General features: G+C 47.0%; 1 protein-coding gene across 1 annotated transcript in view; it reads right to left on the bottom strand.

Annotated features, from left to right (window-relative positions):
- The window catches only part of LOC124722883 (glucose-6-phosphatase 3), a 138,357-nt gene that overhangs the window by 72,480 nt on the left and 44,152 nt on the right, over window positions 1-21,725 (bottom strand). The window lies entirely within an intron of this gene.

The raw sequence follows: 21,725 nt of genomic DNA, 5'->3' as shown, positions 1-21,725 counted from the left end.
ACATTAATTCATCTTCTGTTAGTTCATCGACAAATTGATCAAAAAGATTCTGTTTTCACAAAACATTGAAAAAACTTTCTGGGCCAGTTTTAATTTGGCCATCCTGTGTAACAACCATGAACATAAAATAATGGTTACAGACCAACAACAAATGTATTTCTATGCATTAATATTCATCTTACTGAAACTATCAAGTTCCTTAATCTTCCACCAAAATTATAAGATCAAAGGAGCAGTTAAGTATGAGATACTATACAACTGTTGCTGTTTTGTAGATTGACAAAGACTCACATCATAAGGTTGGATTCCACCTATTTCATTTGGTTTTGAAATTCTGTGGCTATTAACCCTCAAGTGGGTGTGCCATTTTTCATAGCAAAAGTGGGCACATGGTGCACTTAGAATAGCAGGCTTTTATGTTACCACGGTAAACATGCATGAGCAAAATCACAGTTTAATCTTATTTTAATTAACAAAAATGAAATTAATGTACATAGTATGAACTAAAGCACTGTTTAATAAAACAATAATGAAATAGGCTTTCATTATATCACTCTGTTGGCACAGACAGGTGTTACCGAGACAGTAATGACTCACTCAAGTATATGACAGTGCATTTGCATCAGATCCCAGCCAACCATTTATTTGATTACTAATTACCTTTTACACAACTGCCTCATAGTGGGATTGGGCTGTTAGGTTATAATCTGCATCATTTTCTGGCATGAATCATAAATTTTTAAATTTTTTCCAATCTAGCTTGCTCTGCATTTTGTATTACTGCTGCTCACTTGGGCTGTGACAAGACAATTTATCACTGTTAGCTGAAGCAATAGGTATGGGCTCAGAATTGAGAAACAATAATGGAACTGTGCAAAAGCATTTTACTTGCAGTTGGCACACTTTATACACAGGTGCACCTGCTTGAGGGTTAACCCCTTGACCTACAACACCAAGTAAGGCTTGTGGTAAGGAAGTTGGGCCATAAAGAATAAGCACGAGTCTGCCTCCTGCTACTTCATGTGGTCAACACAAACAAGTTGATCCTGGCTTGTGGTACACCATTTGGGGCAAACAACAACATCATGAGCCGCACTTGTGGTGCAATGGTTCTCGATAGTCTTTTCCATCAGCTACATGTATTCCATTGCATTCACATGTGTTGGTTACAGTTTCCTAAAAGAATTAAACAACCCATATACCTATCCGTCAGTAAAAAGAATATCTAATATTGGTGATAAGTGTGGCATTATTTCAGACCTGATTCCTTAGATCCTGCCAGCAGTGATGGTGATTGTAGTGGTATTGTGTTCCCTGTATGAGAAAGTCCAAGAAGATTATCTTTTAAGATGACACTGACAAAGGCAGTATTAATCATATATCGATTTGGGACAAACAAATTAACAATCCAAAGATCTGGGAGTATATGCACACTCCTGGCACAAGAGCACCAATTTTAGAGAAGTTGGGTGGATGTACAATGTTGGGTGGAAGTACAGTGTTTTAGAATGTGGTTTGGGATAGTGTTTTCACAGAAATGAATCGGTACACAGAAAACACAATGATTAATCAAAATACAAGAAAGGAAATTGATGAGACATGAACCCCTGTGGATTGTAATGAAATTAAAATATGCTTTGCATTGTAACAACAACAACACTGTACTATTGTACATATAAGTAATTTTTTTTTCCATCTGATTTTTCGATAAATTAGCGTAATTGATGTTCTGATTTCATTTCTTTTTTGTTTCATGTCATTGTGTTAAGAAAACTGTAAACGAGTTTCAATGTGAAAATTAATGTTTATGTCAAATGTCAAGCAATATTGTAATAGAATTGAAATGTAACAAATGTTGAGACTGTTGTAACATGTTTAAAATTGTAACTATGCGTCTGGTCCATACGTAGGCAATGTGTTAGGATATGTAGAATGCAAAACCTCGGGTGAATATCCTGTGTAAGAGAGCGGTAAAAGGTGGATGGCAGGCGAGCGCGGGAAAATGCGCACAGGTGCTGCACGGCATAACGGGCTCAGCAGTAGTAGTTGGAGTTTGGCATTGGTCTGAGCAACACGTTCTGGAGCGAGGAGGCTCTCCTGGAAGACATAGTTTCATTGAGCCTCGGGTATGCCGTTCCAACACCCATACAGCATGGCAAAATTCCATAGGCACTATATGGAAAAGTACTGTGACGCTAAGAAGAATTAAAGTGCCGATACATCAAGAGTCATAGCTGTGGTTGTATGTGTGCTCTGTGCCTCGCCATCTCGCCGCCCGCCAACCGCCGCATCGATACAAACAGGTTGAAACTTTTAGTACTGTATTCGTATGGACCAGTGTTACTTTTGTTCCATACTGTTCAATAACAACTTAAATTTTACCAGAACTTTCCTATCATTTAATTATCCTCACAACTAACCTAGACAGGGTCCTCTCCAAATGTTGTGCAATCCGAGTGTCCCGAAATGAAAAATTTAATTTTGTGTTAATAATAATTACTTGCAGACCTAACTATGTAAGAATGGTGTTTAAAGAACTGTTTTGTTAATGAACCAGTAAATGAATAACGAAGGTCTGATAAAGTTGGAAAATAACTTTAATATTGATTTAGTAATGAAGTTTAATTATTTCGAGACAGATATAAAGGTATTTAAATGAGTAGGAAATAAGATAAAGAGAGTAGTAACTCATATATTGGAAATTTTGAGCGCATAACGGTGTCAGTAATTAATTTTTTTTAATACAGTGATCACAACAGTTTCAGGTTCCCCCCCCCCCTTTTTTTTATTCATTTGAATTCTGAAGTGCTCTAAATTGATTTGACCAGCAAAAGTTAAAGTCAATGTAAAAGCCAAAATTTATCAGTGTTTTATCTTTATCAAAATTGAAATTTTGTGTGTGGCTCGAAAGTGCTATTTCTAGGGTAACCTATGCCCGATTTTAATCAGATCAATAGACAGTACGAAGTTTTGTAGTATACATTATAGTGTAGTGTTATGTATTTATGGTTTTGCCATATCAGTACAGAACGTGAAACTATCAGTTCAATAGATTTTCTGGTTCTAAAATTTACTATATTATGCAGTGTTACTATGTGTTGTTTTGCATGAATGTACATCAACTTGTACAGTTAATGCCTAATTAGGCTGGCGACCGTATTATTAACAAATTGGTAGCATCTGCTGTGTTGCTTTTTGTCCGTCCTGACGTGTAGTTGCATTTCGGACTTATTTGGCGTATCATTGTTATTACAGAGTGGGTGTAAGTCTGATTTGTCACCATTTGCCACCATTCAGGTACACGTGGTCAATATATATACAAAAATCCTGTCTTGTAAGGTGAACCCCACTCACTTACTATAGTACAGGCTTTAATGAGTATCGTGTGCCCCACGCGCATGTTACAGCATTATGCATAATAATTGTTCATGGGAAAAAAAAAAAAAATCAGATGTACTGGTCTAAAAGAGCAATAACAGAATATTTAGAAAAACTATGCTACTGAAAAGATTTGCACAAATCGTTAGGTTTTTCCATTTTGCAAATGATGATACGACTCACAAGATGCATATTTTACATAAAGTCACACCTGCGATAAACTTTTTTAATGAAAATTTCAAAGATGTATATTTAATGGAAAAGAACATAACAATAGACAAATCGTTAATGAAATTTAAGGAACATGCATCTTATAAACAATTTAATCCTTAAAAGAGGTATGCACTTTAAGATTGTAATTTTCTATGAGTGCTCTCAAAACATAATTAATTTAAATGACGTATTAATTTACAAACTGTTACTGATACAAATAATAAATCGTTTTTGTTCATTGATGACTATAATGTTTACATCTCAGACATCTTCAAATTATTGGTTGTTTATTATTTCACAATTCCTTTCATTTTATTGAAATATATATGCCACACAATGCATATATTTTGTACAGGTTTGAAAACACAGCTAAACAGCTCAATGGCTCACTGCACAACTGACATTCTTGCTTATTATGGTCTGAACAATTGGGAGATAGTAGGTAGGCCAAACAGTTAATGGATTTGCATCTTCTCTCTCAGCTGAGAGACTAGTTTCTCCAGAGGTCTGGGATTCAATCCTCAGTCAGTCTTAAAAAAATTTTCTGTCACTTATTGTTGCTTTCATCATTTGCAATAATTAGTTAACGTGCAAAATGACAGGTTACATCAACTCAGAGCTTACAGTAAATCAAAAGTACCCCATAACTGGCTGCAGAATTTGGTTCACAGGTTGGAGCATACTACCTGCAATAGGATAATGCCAAGCAATGAACCACAGTGTTCACATCAAGCTTCAGGTTTGTAGATAGCTTTACTTAACTATATACAGTTTAAGATGATACTGATTAGTTTATCCAGTGCAAAAAGGTAATGGGGGTGTTTTAGGACTTCCCAACAAAATTCTTTCAGTAACTTGAGCATCATCTTGGCCACATATACAAGGAATGTCCAGAAAGTAACATTTTGGAAAAAAAATCATAAAAACATTCTTTTTTCCAAACCAAAATTTATTTTTACAAGAAAGAGCATTTCTTAAACTATTTTCCCACATAGTTGTCACCATTGTTCAGACATTTGTACTAGCAGGATACCAACTTTTTCATGCCTCGTTCATAAGAAGATGCCACCAGTGAAGACAGCCACTGCCGAACATCACTTTTTGTGTTGTCATTGCTGTCAAAGTGCTTTCCTTCAAAACCACACTTCAAGTTCCAGAACACGTGTTAGTCAGAATGTGAGAGATCAGGGTTGCGGTTAGTCAAACTGCTTCCAACCGAATTGTTGACTAAGGCTTTGAATGACACCACCAGAATGGTAATGAAACAACTCAATGCCTTGACTGAGCAATCTATGCCTTTTGTTTTGAATTGCAAGATGAAGTACCATACCACATTGATGGTTTCACCTCTGGAAAGGAACTCAACAAGCAGAAAATGTTGCAAAAATGGTGTATGATGTTCAGCATTGGCAGTGTTCACTGTCAGCATATTTCTATGAAAAGCACATAGAAAAGCTGGTTTCCTGCTGTGCAAATGCCTGTAAAATGGTGGCAGCAATGTAGAAAAATAGTCAATGTGCAAGACAATGGTCACAGTAAATTTTCTCAAACTGACAATACAACTATGAAGTGTCCAATGCTTCCCTGTGAAGAAACAGAATAACAGCTCCTTCCACACATCAAGTGGAATTCGTCACACATTCAGCAATGCACAACAGTATTTTTAGAAGTGAAGACATTGATGTTCAGCTGATAACTACACTTTCAACAGGTACAAATGTCACACACAATATTGGAAAATACTTTAACTCACTGCTTTACGCTAAAATGCCAGTACAGCAAAAGTTTGCTTTTCATTTCTGTGTGGTTTATAACATATAATAAGGTATAATGCCACTACAACAGGACTACTTTTCATCTGAATGTATCTTATAATTTACAAAAAATACTATTGGGGATATCATCACAATAATAGCTTCTTCAGTGGGTAAATATGGAAAACCAGCATATGAAAAGAGCTGTGCTTTCCTTTTTGAGTCTGTCACTGGATAAAGAAAAATGACAAAGTCAGCGATTTCAGAATTAATACGAAAATGCTAGTTAGGTACTAACAATGCATGAAAGGCCTATTCTAACATTATAAATGGGGAGACAAAAGTCATGGGATACCTCCTAATATTGTGTCACACCACCTATTACCTAACACAGTGCAGCAACTCATTGTGGTACGGAATCAACAAACTGCACGAATATTCAGCCACGATACCTTTATAGCTGCGCATAATTGCGAACGTGTTGCTGTCCTCTCCATTATGTCCCATAAATGTTCAATAGCATTCATGTCATACAATCTGGGTGGCCAAATCATTTGCACGAATTGGCCAGAATGTTCTTCACGCCAATGGCGAACAACTGTGGCCTGATGACATGTTCCATTGTCATCCTATCCATAAACACACCATCATTGTTTGGAAACCGCTGCAAATAATCTCCAAGTAGCTGAACATAACTACTTCCAGTCAGTTGGTCCAGATGACCTAGTCCTTTGCATCTAAACATAGCTGACACCTTTATAGAGCCACCACCAGCTTGCACAGTGCCTTGTTGACAACTTGCGTCCATGGCTTCGTGGGGTCTGTGGTGCACACGAACACTACCACTAGTTCTTACCAACTGAAATTGGGACTCATCTGACCAGGCCATGGTTTTCCAGTCATCTAGGGTCCAACAGATATGGTCATGAACCCAGGAGAGATGATGCAGCCAATGCCATGCTGTTAGCAAAAGGATTCACATTGATTGTCTGCTCCCACAGCCCATTAATGCCAAATTTCGTCACACAGTCCTAACACATAAATTCACTGTACATCTCACATTGGTTTCTGTGATTATTTCACACAGTATTGCTTGTCTGTCAGAACTGACAACTCTATGCAAATGCTGCTGCTCTCGGTCATTAAGTGAAGGCCTTCTGCCACTGTGTTGTTCATGACAAGTAATACCAGAAATTTGGCATTCTAACCACAGTTTTGACACTGTGGCTCTCAGAATATTGAATTCCCTAATGATTTCTGAAATGGAGCATATCATGCATCTAATTCCAACTACCATTCTACATTCACTGCCTGTTAATTCCCATCATGTAGCCTAATCACGTCAGAAACCTTTTCACATGAGTCACCTGAGTACAAATGACAGTTCCACCAATGCATTGCCCTTTAATACCTTGTGTACATGATACTACTGCCATCTGTATGTGTGTATATTGCTATCCCATGACTTTTGTCTCCTCAGTTTATGACATAATATCAGCTGTAGTAATTTACTCCATCAGTCACCAAGGGAAAAGTGAAAGATGAAATGAAGCTGTGGGACAACAGAAAGGAACATAATGGTACATAACAGGCAAATGTGACACAAAATACCAATTGTATGCAGGCAGTAGGACAACCACAGTTTCTTCCAAAAACTGGATAGGTCGTGTTCTACTTGTCTTACTCTTATCAGTTTTTCTTCATTGTTGCAATGTCCCACATACCTTCTTTCCATTTCAGAGTCAATTAAATTTCATGCTGCTATCACATTTTAATTTATGCTATTGTCTTTCTCCTGGCATGTCACTTGCATTATTCATCTGCAAATATTGCAGAACAATATCAATCTCTCAATGCTTTGCCTTTTTTTACTAGGTCAACTGCAGCTACTTCCTCATGTTTCTTATTTTTCTTTTACAGCGTATCCCCCCCCCCCTCCCTACCCCCTCACCCCCAGATGACTGCCAAAATGCAGTAAGGCTCCACTACATAAAGCAGTTGGTCATAGAGGTAAAGTTCTGGATGGGGGAGGACAGTACGACGACGACAGAAGTGCATGACCCAAGTCTTGGCGGACGAAAAATGAAAGCCGATAGTAAGGGCCGATGACTGCGCCTTCCGCATGGCTCCCTGCAGCTGGCTTTCAGCAGCACCAATAGAAGAGGAGCAGAGGGAAATACAAAACTCATCAGCATATAGTAGGGGAGATACTGAGGACCCTAATGCTATTGCGAGGCTATTAATGGAAATTAAAAAGAGTGGGACCCCCAGGCTACAACCCTGTGGGACCCCAAATCTCTTGTATATGGGGCACACTGTGGGAAGCACTGACACGAACTCAAAGTGCGGAGTGACAATAAGTTCCATATAAAAATTGGAAGCAGGTCCCAGTGACGCCACACATGCAGAGTAGTGATAATGTGGTGTCTCCAAGGGATATTGTAGGCCTTCGTCAGTCAAAAGAGATGGTAAGAAGGTGTTGCCGCCAGGAAAAGGCTGATAGAATGGCAGACTCCACAGAGACCAAGTCGTCGATAGTGAAGTGCTTTTGGCGAAAACCCCCTGGGATGGAGCCAGAAGACCCCAAGACTCAAGAAGCCAACATAACTGCCAGTTCACCATACAGATGTTGGTGAGGCTGTTAGGACAATAGCTATCTACATCTAGTGGGTTCTTACCAGGCTGTGGCACTGGAATGATGATACTTTCAAACCACTGTCACGGGAATTCACTATTGCTCCAGACGCAGTTGAAGATGGCAAGGACGTGGCGCTGGTAATCGGCTGACAGATGTTTAATCATTTGGGAATGGATGCGGTCTGGGCCAGGGGATGTGTCAGGACAGTCGGCAAGGGCACTGAGAGATTCCCACTCCTTGAAGAGAGCACACTATATGGTTCAGGGTGGCATGGAGCAAAAGACAGGTTTTGTTCCACCCATTGTTTGGGGAAATGAAAGGCGGGGCGGTAATTCTCAGATGCAGAGGTTCGAACACAATGCTCAACAAGACGCTCTGCAATTACGTCTGGATTGTCAGATACAGCTCCATGTGTGGAAATGAGGATCTCCAAGACCGGGTGATACTTATGCTGTTGGAGGGCCTGCCTATGGTCTCTAACGGCCACAGTAATTTCCGGCCACCAACAAGGCACTGAATTCTGCCAGGGGCAACCTGAAGGACAAAGGATTGCTGATTCAGCTGCGGCAACAATGGTAGTAGCGATGGTGTGGATCACCTCATCGATGTTGCCATGCAACAGAGATTCAACAGTGGTAGTGGAGGTGAAACCATCCCAGTCACCCTTGGTAAGAGCCCATCTGGGCAAGAATCCTGATGAGTGATGCTGGGGGAGGGACAGGAAGAGTGGAAAGTGGCCACTGCCACACAAGTCATCGTGAGCTCTCCAGTGGATAGACGAGATGAGGCCAGGATTGCAAACTGGGAGATCACTGGCCGAGTATGTGCCACGTGCTATAGTCAAATGAGTAGGGGCACCTGTATTAAGGAGGCAAAGGTTGAGTTCAGTTAGTAGATCCTAGACATCTTTACCATGGCCAGTAATCTTGGTTCCACCCCACAAAGGGTTATGGGAATTAAAATCACCCACAAGTAGAAAAGGTGGGGGGGGGGGGGGGGGGGGGGGAGTTGGGAAATTAGCGCAGCCTATTCATGAGGTGACACTTCATCATCTGGAGGGAGGTAGATTGATTGGTTGGTTTAAAAGAAGAGTGTGGGGGGGGGGGGACCAAACTGTGAGGTCATTGGTCCCTTGTTCCCAGTAAAATAATTACACAATGTAAAGAAAAAAAGAAAGGAGACTTACAGCACAATAACAAGAGAAAGGAAGAACCAGAAGAATGACAGAAGGACAACCAACACTACTATGGACAAAAAAAAGGAAAAGGAAACCATAGAGAGAAGCAAGAAACAGGAAGAAGGGGTAAAAACAAGAGAGCAGATGACTGTGGCTGCCCGACTACGAGACTAAAAAGGAAAAAGCCAACCACTCTGCGACACATTAAAACATCCACCCTAAAACCATTAGAGTGGAGAACACAAAGGGACAAACGACAGGCGCTAAAACTTATATAGAATGGTAAAAATGACTGTCGTGTATAACACGTAAAACTAAATTAGCTGATGAGGTGTTGTCAACTAAAACTAAAGGCAACAGGTCTGGTAACTGAAGAGTCCATCGCAGGGCAGCCAAAGAAGGACAGCTCACCAAGATATGGCCCACTGTCAGCCGGGCGCCCCACTGACACTGAGGTGGGTCATCACAGGGCAGGGCGTAGCCATGTGTTGCCCAAACGTGGCCAGTGTGCAGCCGGCAGAGAACCACAGAGTCCCTGAGAGAGGCCTGCATGGAGGACTGCCACACATTCGTAGTCTCCTTAATGGCACACAGTATGTTGTGCATGCTGAGGTTATGCCATTTCGTCTCCCAAAGCCGCAAAACCTTACGGCGTAGTATTGAACGCAGGTAAGTTGCAGAGAAGCTGATTTCCCTAAGAGGTTTCTGTGTACCCTGTCTGGCCAGCCTGTTGGCAAGATCATTGCCTGGGATTCTGATGTGACCTGGAGTCCAGACAAGCACCACTGAACGAACAGACCATTCCATGGCATAGATGGACTCCTGGATCGTCACTATCAAAGGGTGACGAGAGTAGCATTGGTCAAGAGCTTGAAGGCTGCTCGAGGAGTCAGTACACAGAAGAAACACGTTCCCAGGGCATGAAAGGATGTGATCAAGAGCACGAGATACAGCCACCAGCTTGGCAGTGAAAACACTGCGGCCATCAGCAAGGAATTCTGGTCAATATGTCCTCCAAGAAGATACATGAAGCCGATGTGAACATCAGCCATCAAGCTGTCAGTGTAAACCACTTCGTGGCCTCGGTACTTATCAAGAATCGAGAGGAAGTGGCAGTGGAGAGCCATGGGGTTAGCGAATGAACCTCAAGTATAGGTCGTAAAGGCAAGGACTCCAGTTCAGAAAGAAGGGGTCGGACACGAACTGCAATTGTCAGCCCCGACCTGGGCCGCCGATGCGAGAGATGAACCGCCGTGGGTGGGAAAAGGAGACGGGTGATTCCGATGCGCAGAACTACACACATGTGCAATGTAACTGGCCAGCATTTGTGCATGCCTAACCTGCAATGGAGGGACTTCGACCTCCACAAGGATGCTGGTCACCGGCCTCGTTCTAAAAGCTCCCGTCACTAGGCAGATGCCACAGTGGTGCATTGGGTTGAGTAAACGCAACGCTGAGGGCACTTCCAAACCATAAACCAGACTCCCATAGTCAAGGCGGGATTGAACAACGGCTCTGTAGAGCTGCAGCAGCGTAGAGTGATCTGCACCCCAGTTGGTGTTGCTCAGGCAGCGGAGGGTATTGAGGTGGTGCCAGCATGTCCGCCTAAGCTGATGAAGGTGAGGAAGCCAAGTAAATCAGGCATCTAAAACCAGTCCTATGAATCTATATGTCTCCACTACAGTGAGTGGATTGTCATTAAGGTAAAGTTCTGGCTCTGGATGAATGGTAAGACACCAACAGAAGTGCATAACACACTACTTTTCGCCTGAAAACTGGAAACCGTGGGCTACAGCCCATGACTGCGCCTTGTGGATGGCTCCCTGTAGGTGCCGATCAGCAACACCAGTACTGGTGGAGCAGTATGAAATGCAGAAATCGTCTGCATACAGAGAAGGTGAGATGGACGATCCTACAGCTGCTGCTAAATCATTAACGGCCACTAAAAATAGAGAGAGACACTCAATACAGAGCCTGCGGGACCCCATTCTCCTGGATATGGGGGGCACCAACTTGGACACGGAAAGTATGAAATGACAGGAAATTTTGGATAAAAATCGGGAGTGGACCTCGGAGACCCTACTCATATAATGTGGCAAAGATATGATGTCGACAGGTCATGTCGTATGTTTTTCGTAAAGTAAAAAAGACGGCAACCAGACGTTGGCATCTGGAAAAGGCTATTCAGATGGTAGACTCTAGGGACACAAGATCATCAGTGGCAGAAGCCACCCTGACATGGAGCCAGTAGGCCACGTGACTCCAGGACCCAACCCAACCGCCGACACACCATACATTCCAGCAGCTTACAAAGAACATTCGTGAGACTGATGGGCCAATAGCTACTCACATCAAGGGCATTTTTACAGGTTTGAGCACCAGAATGATGGTGCTCTCCCGCCATTCGATGGAAAGACGTTATCGCACAAAATATGATTGAAGATAACGAGGAGATGTTGCTTGTAGTCAGATGAGAGATGTTTAAACATCTGACTGTAGATCCGATCTGGTCCAGGAGCTGTGTCGTGGGAATGTGCAAGGGCACCAAGGAGCTCCCACTCTGCAAATGGGGCATTATAAGATTCACTGTGGCATGTAGTAAAAGAGAGGACTTTCCCTTCCAGCTGTCGTTTGAGAGTGCGAAAGGCTGGTGGGTAATTCTCTGACACAGAGGCTCGAGCATAGTGCTCAGAAAAGTACTCAGCGACCACCAAGGGACTGTCTTTCACCAGCGGCACCCTAGAGAACAAGGGATCACGTGTTCCGCTGCAGAAATTATCGTTGTAGTGACCTGCTCAATCACAACATTGATGTCATCGCGTGGGGGAGATTCAACGGTGACAGCACAGGTGAAAGTTACCCAGTCTTCCTTGTTTAAAGCCCATCTGGGCAGGCGTCCATGAGCTTAACACCAGCGCAGTGACAGGATGATTGGGAAGTTGTCACTACCACACAGGTCGTCATGTACTCTTCTCTAGTGGATCGATGGGAGAAGTCCTGGGCTGCAAATTGATCAATCAATGGCCGAGTAACTACCTTCAGCCACACTGAAATGTGTGGTGGCCCCAGTATTTGAGAGGCAGAGGTCAAACTGAGACAGTAAAGTTTCGACATCTCTGCCTCAGCCAGTAAGCATGGTGCCACCCCACAAGGGGTTATGGGCATTAAAATCTTCCAAAAGCGGGAAAGGTTTAGGGAGTTGATGAATCAGTGCAGTTAATGCATTCAGGGATACTACACCATCAGGAGGAAGATATACATTACAGACAGTTATTTCCTGCATCATCCATTCTGACAGCCACAGCTTCAAAAGAAGTTTGAAGGGGCACAGGTTCACTAAAGACTGAGTTTATAACATAAACGCAAACTCCACCTGACACTCAATTACAATCACTACGGTTCCTGTAGTATCCCTTATAGCTGTGGACGGCAGGGATCCACATTGCCGAGAATGAGGTTTCCTGGAGGGCAATGCAGATAGCAGGTGTGAAGCTTAACAGTTGCTGTAGCTCACCCAGGCTGTGGAAAAAACCATCGCAATTCATGTGGAGGATGACATTATTGTGAGACTAGGAAGGCATGGAACATTCAATGAGGCAGTTTACACCTCAGGGTCACCTGCTGCCACCAACTTTTTGCATCAGCAGTCTATATCTATTTTGTCTGAGGGTCTGCAAGATCTAGGTCCTCAGCGGATGCCAGAGCCTCCAACTCATCCACAGACGCAGAGCTTTGAGGTAGTGGTGGTGTGACACCACAATCTCTTGATCTTGAGGACCTTTTTGGATTTCTGTCACAGTTCCTTGAGTTTCCCTGGCTGGGAGGACTTCACTGGCTCAGTCTCTGGGACTGAGGATGAGCATGAAGCCCTGTGACCAGCTGCTTTTGGGCTCTTAGGCCACTGGCGGGTGTCATCTATCCCACTAGCAGAAACCTGGGAAGGGAGTGATCCAAGGGACCCCTTCCTTGCAAGAGCAGCCGAAGAAATCTTACACTTCTCCAGCTTAGAAGAGGGGACAGACATCCCCGATGGTTGGAGGGGTGTTGCTCCTGAAGTATGTGTTGCAGGAGCAACAGGGAGGGAAGTGCCCCCCCACCATCAAGAGGGCAGGTGTAGTCTTTTGGCTCTGAGAGGTGACTGGGGTTGGTGGAGCTGATGGGGCTAGAACTGTTGCAGCGGCGGCTTCAGACGATGTCATGCATACAAAATGTACGTGTTGAAATTTCATCTTAGCCTCAGGGTAGGTCAGTCGGTCCATGGTCTAGTACACCATGATTTTCCTTTCGTTCTAGAGAATCCTGCAGTCTGGCAAGCAAGGCAAATGGCGCCCTCCACAGTTGACACAGATGGTAGATGGGGCACATGGAGTATTGGGATATGATATGCTTCCACAATTTCAACAAGTGATGCTGGAATTGCAGCAGGAAGACATATGACCAAACTTCCAACATTTACAGCACTGCATTGGGGAAGGGATATCGGGTTTTGCATCACAGTGGTAGACCATCACCTTGACCTTCTCGGATAATATATCGCCCTCAAAGGCCAAGATGAAGGTACCGGTGGCAACCAGATTATCCCTCCGAACAAAATGTACACCTCTAAATTGGCGTGCAGCTCATCATCGGAATGCAAAAGGAGGTCTCTGTGAAATATGATAACTTGGACCACATTTAAGCTCTTACGGGGCGTGATGGTTACAGAAAGATCCCCTGCTTGTCACAAGCAAGTAACGCCTGTGACTGGGCAGAGGATACTGTTTTGATCAAGACTGACCCAGATCTCATTTTGGACAAGCCCTCCACCTCCCCGAACTTGTCCTCTAAATGCACAACAAAAAAAATGAGGCTTCATCATCATGAAAGATTCCCCATCAGCTCTCAAACATACAAGGTAATGGGGCAAATAAGTGCCACTGCCATCCTTAGCCTGACATTCCTCCCATGGTGTGGGCAGGGAGGGGAAAGATTTGGAGTCGTACTTCTGTGCATTGAATTGCACCTCTGAACGCTAGAGACTGCTGGTGTTTGATCACCAGCAAGTGATGATGTACTACACTTCATCACGTGTCATCCACCCTGCTGCCATCCACTCCGACCAGAGGCCCTTCCCACGCGCACCAACCAGCCGCAGCAAAGGCCACCTGGCAGGATGGCCTATGCCAAGAGTCCGGATGCCCCAGGGGGATGGGCATGTACCCCTTGGCATACATGGTGAGTTAACGGTGCAGGCATCAGCAGAGCGATCCATGTGTGGTCAGGGGGCTACAACCAACAGGGTAAATGGTGGACTCATCACAATGGACTGGCTACCGAGCTGGATATCAGGTGCAACCAAGCAAACAAGTCCATTGTCATGGTCAGCATAGAAAATGATACTGCACAGTTGATGGAAAAATATGCGCCCAGGAGGGTGACCTCCCAAAAGTTGGAGAATGAGCAGAAGTGCAGATCCACATTTACGAAGGATGCGATAGGTCTCAGCGCATGATGGACACAACGCAACATGTATGGGGCCCTTCCCCAATTGGCTCGCTCTTCGGGAATGTTTTGAAAAATGGTGGTCAAACCCAACAGGGGGCCATCACAAAGGTTGAAACATGAGACATCCGTTTTAGTTGTCTCTTATGACAGGCAGAGGGGTGAGAGGGGGGCAGAGAGGGTGAGAGGGCATATGCGTGGTGAGAGAGGGTATAGGGGTAGAGAGAGAGAGAGAGAGAGAGAGAGAGAGAGAGAGAGAGAGAGAGAGAGAGAGAGAGAGAGAGAGAGGTGGGAGGAGTAGACAGAGAGGGGGGAGGGGTAGAGAGATGGGGTGGTAGAGAGGGGATGGGGGAGTGGAGGAGGGGGTAAGGAGGGGGGAGAGGGGGTAAGGAGGGAGGAGAGGGGGCAGAGGGTGGAGAGGGGTGCAGGGGCGAGAGGGGGTGCAGGGGCGGGAGAGGGCGGAGCGGGGGGAGAGGGGGGGGAGAGGGGGGACAGGGGGGAGAGGGGGGACAGGGGGGGAGAGGGCGCGAGAGGGGCCGCGAGGGGGCGAGAGGGGAAGCGAGGGGGGGCAGAGGGGAGGAGGGGGGGAGGGGGGGAGAGGGGGGAGAGGGGGGGAGAGGGGGGGAGAGGGGGGAGAGGGGGGGGAGAGGGGGGAGAGGGGGGGAGAGGGGGGAGAGGGGGGGAGAGGGGGGAGAGGGGGGGAGAGGGGGGGAGAGGGGGGCAGAGGGGGGCAGAGGGGGCAGAGGGGGCAGAGGGGGCAGAGGGGGCAGAGGGGGCAGAGGGGGGGGAGAGGGGGGGAGAGGGGGGGAGAGGGGGGGGAGAGGGGGGGGAGAGGGGGGGAGAGGGGGGGGAGAGGGGAGGGAGAGGGGGGAGAGGGGGGGAGAGGGGGGGGAGAGGGGGGGGAGTGAGGGGGGAGAGGGGGGAGAGGGGGGAGAGGGGGGAGAGGGGGGAGAGGGGGGAGAGGGGGGAGAGGGGGGAGAGGGGGGAGAGGGGGGAGAGGGGGGAGAGGGGGGAGAGGGGGGAGAGGGGGGAGAGGGGGGAGAGGGGGGAGAGGGGGGAGAGGGGGGAGAGGGGGGAGAGGGGGGAGAGGGGGGAGAGGGGGGAGAGGGGGGAGAGGGGGGAGAGGGGGGAGAGGGGGGAGAGGGGGGAGAGGAGGGAGAGGGGGGAGAGGGGGGAGAGGGGGGAGAGGGGGGAGAGGGGGGAGAGGGGGGGAGAGGGGTTGGTTGATTTGTTGGTTGTTTGAGGTTTAAGGGACCTAACAGCAAGGTCGTCAGTCCCTTGTTTCAAATACACGCCATTCCGCTAATGGGACAACTCAGTCAAGTCAGAACAATAAAACGGAAAAAGGGAAAAAACGTAAAAATGCAGTCATGTTGTCTTTGGTAAAAAACAAAATGAGGGAAGTCGGCAAGAGAACGAACCCAACACTATGCTGAAGCAGCATAGGCAAGACCACCTGTGACTTAAAAGTTACAACTGCTATAATGCAGAAAGTATGTATGGGAATAGAAAGACTAACCAAGCCTTAAAAAAAAGGGTAAAAACAGAGGAAAAGGGGAAGAAAAGAGGATTTCGGTCAGGGAGGTGAATCAGGAATCTCCGAACATTGCTTACAGTGGGAGACACCCAAACACTCACCGCCCTGCCCCAACACCAGAGAGAGATTTAAAACCTTAAAACTGAGAATAAAAACCACTTTCCCGGAGGAAACCGAGAACCACATAGACCATCCGGGAATCGTCAGCCAACATCAAAGGTAAAGTGTGGGGGAGCCTGTACTTAGCACGCAGAGCCAAAAGAAGGGGGCATTCAACCAAAATGTGGGCTACTGACTGGAAGGCTCCACAACCACATAGTGGGGGTGGCTCATCACGCAAAAGAAAACCATGGGTCAACCGAGTATGGCCAATGCGGAGACGACACAGTGTGGTCGAGTCCTTTCGGGAGATGCGAAAAGAAGAACGTCACGGGCCTGGTGTCACCTTAATTGCACGAAGTTTATTAAACAGGGGAGTAGCCTCCCAAGAATTGACCCATGACTGTGCGAAGTGGGATTTGATGTGAAGCCGTAAATCCGCTGCAGGAGGGGCTACAGAAAACGGGGAGTAAGTAACTGCTCCCCCAGCCAAACGATCAGCGAGCTCATTACCCGGGATACCCACATGGCCAGGGACCCAAAGGAAGTCAATGGAATAAGCAGCACGGTGAATATCAGCGAGATGGTCATGGATGGCAGAGACCAAGGGATGGCGCGAAAAACACCGGTCAATAGCAAGAAGGCCACTCATCGAGTCCATGCATAACAAAACGCGGTTATGTTGGGACTGTTTAATAAAGGTAAGGGCCTGGGAAATCGCCATCAATTCCGCAGTAAACACCCCACATGTAGGTGGAAGCAGATGACTTTCCGTTCCAACACAGGACGTGAAGGCATACCCAACACGATCAGCAGATTTAGAGCCATCAGTGTAAAAAACAACAGCATCCCGAAACTCCCATAAAATTTGGCGGAAAAAGGAACGGAACACCACCGGGGGGATGGAATCTTTCAGACCGCGGCGGAGATCCATCCGAAGTCGAGGCCGAGGAACTAACCAAGGAGGGGTGGAGGGGAGGGAGCGAGGAAGACAGTACAAAGAAGGAAGCTGAAAATCACGGCAAAGAGACGCAAGGCGCAGCCAACCGGTAAACCCGCTCGAGGGCGGGAGTCGGGTGGGCGACGTCCAAGGTCTGGGAACAGAATAGAATAGGAAGGATGAGTGGGAGAGGAACGGATAGTGAGTGCATAAGACACCAGAAGCTGGGACCGCCGAACAGAAAGGGGGGGGGGGGGGATCCCAGCTTCAACCAGGAGACTATCAACAGGGCTAGTAGGGAAGGCACCGGTGGCCAAACGGATACCACGATGGTGGACTGGATCCAGCACGTGCAGTGTGGAAGGAGCAGCTGAACCATAAACTTGACAACCATAGTCCAAGCTAGACAGAACTAGAGCACGATAAAGACGGAGGAGGAGGGAACGGTCCGCACCCCAAGAGGAGTGGGCAAGGAAGCGAAGGGCATTGAGTTTACGGAAACATCCTACCTTCAGGAGTCGGATATGGGGCAGCCAAGTGAGCTTGCTGTCGAAAAGAAGACCCAGGAAGCGAAACTGTGGGACCACAGGCAATAGTTGTGCAGCAAGATAGAGCTCTGGATCAGGGTGGATCGTAGTACGGCGACAGAAGTGGACCACTCACGATTTTAAAGGAGAGAATTGAAACCCGTGTGAGAGGGTCCATGCAGAGGCACGCCATACAGCTACCTGGAGCTGCCGCTCTGCAGATGCCATCGAGGAGGAACTAACCCAAATGCAGAAATCATCTACATACAGGGCAGGGGTGACCAAGGGACCGACAGCGGCCACAAGTCCATCGATAGCAATGAGGAAAAGAAGGACACTCAAGACAGAACCCTGTGGGATGCCCGTCTCCTGGGTCCATGGAGAACTAAAAGCAGTACCAACTTGAACTCTGAATGACCAATGGATCAGGAACTGGCGGATAAAAATTGGGAGTGGGCCCCGAAGACCCCACTGATGAAAGGTAAGTAAGATGTGATGGTGCCAGGCCGTGTCATAGGCCTTGTGAAGGTCAAAAAACACTGCAACCAAATGGCGGCGCTGGGAAAAAGCCTGCCGAACTGCGGATTCCAAGCGAAGTAAATGATCGATTGAAGACCGTCCCTCTAGAAAGCCACACTGGTAAGGCGACAATAGATCCCGAGATTCGAAGACCCGATTGAGCCGACAGGCTACCATCCGTTCAAGTAACTTACAAACAACATTGGTCAAACTAATTGGCCAATAGCTGTCAACAGATAGGGGGTTCTTACCAGGCTTAAGGACAGGAACCACAATGCTATCCCTCCACTGAGAAGGGAAGTCACCCTGGAGCCAGACACGGTTAAACACCTGAAGAAGATGCTGCCGTTGTGGAGCACTGAGATGTTGAAGCAGTTGGTTATGAATGGAATCTGGGCCAGGGGCCGTATCATGAGAAGAAGATAGAGCAGAAAGAAATTCCCATTCAGTAAAAGGTTTGTTGTAAGATTCTGACTCTCAAGGGGTGAAACATAAGGTGGAAGCTTCAGCCAGCTGTTTTTGATGAAGGAAAGCAGCTGGATAGGAGGCTGACGCTGACGCCACTGCAAAATGGGTCGCAAGATGTTCTGCAAGAACTAATGGGTCCATACAAATGCCATCTGGGAGGTGAAGGCCTGGGAGGGTGGACTGCCGATGGCAACCTTGGAGAGAATGAAGTGTAGCCCATACCCGTGACAGAGGGACAGTAGAACCAAGGGAAGAAACGAATCGTTCCCAACATATCTGCTTACTCTGTTTGATTAAATAACGGGCTTTAGCACGGAGGCGTTTAAAGGTAGTAAGGCTGGCTACGGATGGGTGCCTCTTAAAGTGTTACAAAGCTCGACGGTGATCACGGATGGCAATGGGAATGGCCGTACTCCACCACGGGACTTGCCGGCGATGAAATGGTCCAGATGAGCGCGGGACAGCAAGGCTAGCAGCGCGAAAAATCGCGTCAGACACGTCACGTAGGACGTCATCAATACAACCCGACAAAGAGGGAGAAAATTCGACCTGTGCAGTGTATGGACCAATGAGGTAACCTGTCCATCGGAGAGCGGGAAGGGAGCGTGATAATCAACGGGAAATGGTCACTATCACAAAGGTCGTCATGTGGCGACCAGTGTAATGAAGGGAGGAGAGAGGGAGAAGAAAGAGAAAGATCAATGGCAGAAAAGGTACCATGACCGGCACTGAAATGAGTAGGGGAGCCATCATTAAGAAGGCACAGGTCGTGGTCTGCAATAAATTGGTCTATAAGAAGACCTCGTCTAGATGGAAAGGCACTGCCCCACAAGGGATGATGATCATTAAAATCCCCAAGGAGGAGGAAGGGAGGAGGAAGTTGCTGAAGAAGGGCAGTTAAGGCAGCAGGTGTAAGAGTCCTGTCAGGAGGGAAATAAATATTGCAAACTGTGACTGCAGAGTCTAAGTAGGCCCTAACAGCAACCGCTTCCAATGTAGTTTGGAGAGGAATCCACGTGCTAGCAATGTCTGTACGGACCAACGTACAATCGCCACCAGAAGCCTGCAAGGGTCCGACCCGATTTCGACAGAAAACACGGAACCCACGGAGGGTCGGTGAGTGAGCATCAGTAAAATGAGATTCCTGGAGAACCACACAAGCTGCAGACTAGGACGAAAGAAGGGATTTCAATTCCGGAAGGTGACGATAGTATCCATTACAATTCCATTGGAGAACCACAGAACGATGGTTTTAAATGGGGGCTGAACACACTAAATCCAGTCATACCGCCAGGTCCCCACCTGTCACCAACAAGGAGGGGGCGACATCCATGAACGACAGGTCAGAATCCAGTTGTGAAGTCGGGGAAGGGACCTCCGGTGACACCAGAGGCTCTTTGTCCCGGGACTTATGTTTCTTCTTATTTTCAGGCTGAGATCGAGGAGGGCTGTGTGGCATAAAGGAGCCAGCTGCACCAAGATCAGGAACAGAAAGAGACCGGGCGACCTGGGGGCCGACAGACTGCGGCTCTCGTGGTTGTCGCGCGGCAGCAGACCTTTGGCCTGGAAGGAGCCGGGAAGTGGCATCCCGGGAGAGGCGCCCTTGACTGGCAGACGCCGAAGGAGTGGGACACTTCTCTGGCTGGGGAGGGGGAGCAGCGCCCATAGGAGAAGGTGTGGGAACCGCAGGGGAGGAGAGGGGTCTGGGATGGGGGTAAGGAAGGGGGAGGAAGGGGTGAAGATGTAACCAAGGCGTAACTAGATGTCATGGACACAGGGTGCAGTCGTGCATATTTCTTATGGGCCTCTGTGTAGGTTAAACGATCGAGAGACTTATACTCCTGTATCTTTTTCTCTTTCTTATATACTGGGCAATCTGGTGAACGTGGAGAATGACTACCATGACAATTTACACATACAGGAGGGGGAACACAGGGACTCCCCTCATGGACTGGACGTCCACAGTCACCACAGAGAGGGGCCTGGGAACAGCGAGAAGACATGTGACCAAAACGCAAGCACTTAAAACACCTCATAGGAGGTGGGATGTACGGCTTCACATCACAGCGATAGACCATAATCTTAACTTTCTCAGGGAGGGTATCCCCTTCAAAAGCCAGGATAAAGGCACCAGTATCAATACGATTGTCCTTCTGAACACGCCGAACAAAGTGAACACCCCGCCGTCCGAGATTGTCCCGAAGTTCCTCATCAGTTTGAAGGATGAGGTCCCTGTGAAAAATCACACCTTGTACCGTATTTAGAGACTGGTGAGGGGTAATGGACACAGGAATTGTGCCAAGATGGGTACAGGTACGAAGGGCCGCAGATTGGGCAGCTGATGCAGTTTTTATCAGCAACGAACCCGACCGCATCTTGCTCAGGGAGTCCACTTCGCCAAACTTGTCTTCAATGTGTTCCACAAAGAATAAAGGTTTGACACTGGTGAAAGTATCTCCATCAGTCCTGGTGCAAACTAGATAACGGGGGAAAGGTTTTGCCCCTAGACAATGGGCCTGACCCTCTTCCCAGGGGGTAGTCATGGAAGGGAAGGCCGAAGGGGCAAGAGAAGCAGCACTTGAGGAATCAGTTCCATGCAGAGAGACGGCCGCAGAAGAACGGCCAGAGTTTTGGACCTATATGCGTTTCATTTGCATAGCGTCCGCCCTGATACCACCCACTCCGATCAGGGGTTCTCCTCACGGGTGCCACCCAGCCACAGCAAGGACCGTCTGGCACGGCGGCCATTGCTGGGAGTTCCGATGCTCCAGGATGACGAGCAACCACTCCAAGGCATGCATGAGGAGGTCACAGTTCAGGTATCAGAAGTGTGATCCCTGTGTGTTCAGGGGGCTCAACCAAAAGGGTACATAGCGACCCCACCACACGGGCTGGCTACCGTGCTGGCTATGCACCCTAGTATCAGACAACGACGTGAAAGAAAAGGTGGAATGTACTAGGAGGGCGCACTTCGGAGACACTAGGTAAGGTGCT

The sequence above is a fragment of the Schistocerca piceifrons genome, chromosome X (genome assembly GCF_021461385.2).
Source record: "Schistocerca piceifrons isolate TAMUIC-IGC-003096 chromosome X, iqSchPice1.1, whole genome shotgun sequence".
NCBI classification, from domain to species: Eukaryota; Metazoa; Arthropoda; class Insecta; order Orthoptera; family Acrididae; genus Schistocerca; species Schistocerca piceifrons.
The sequence above is the reverse complement of the archived record's forward strand: the minus strand, read 5'-3'. Positions and strand labels throughout refer to the sequence as shown.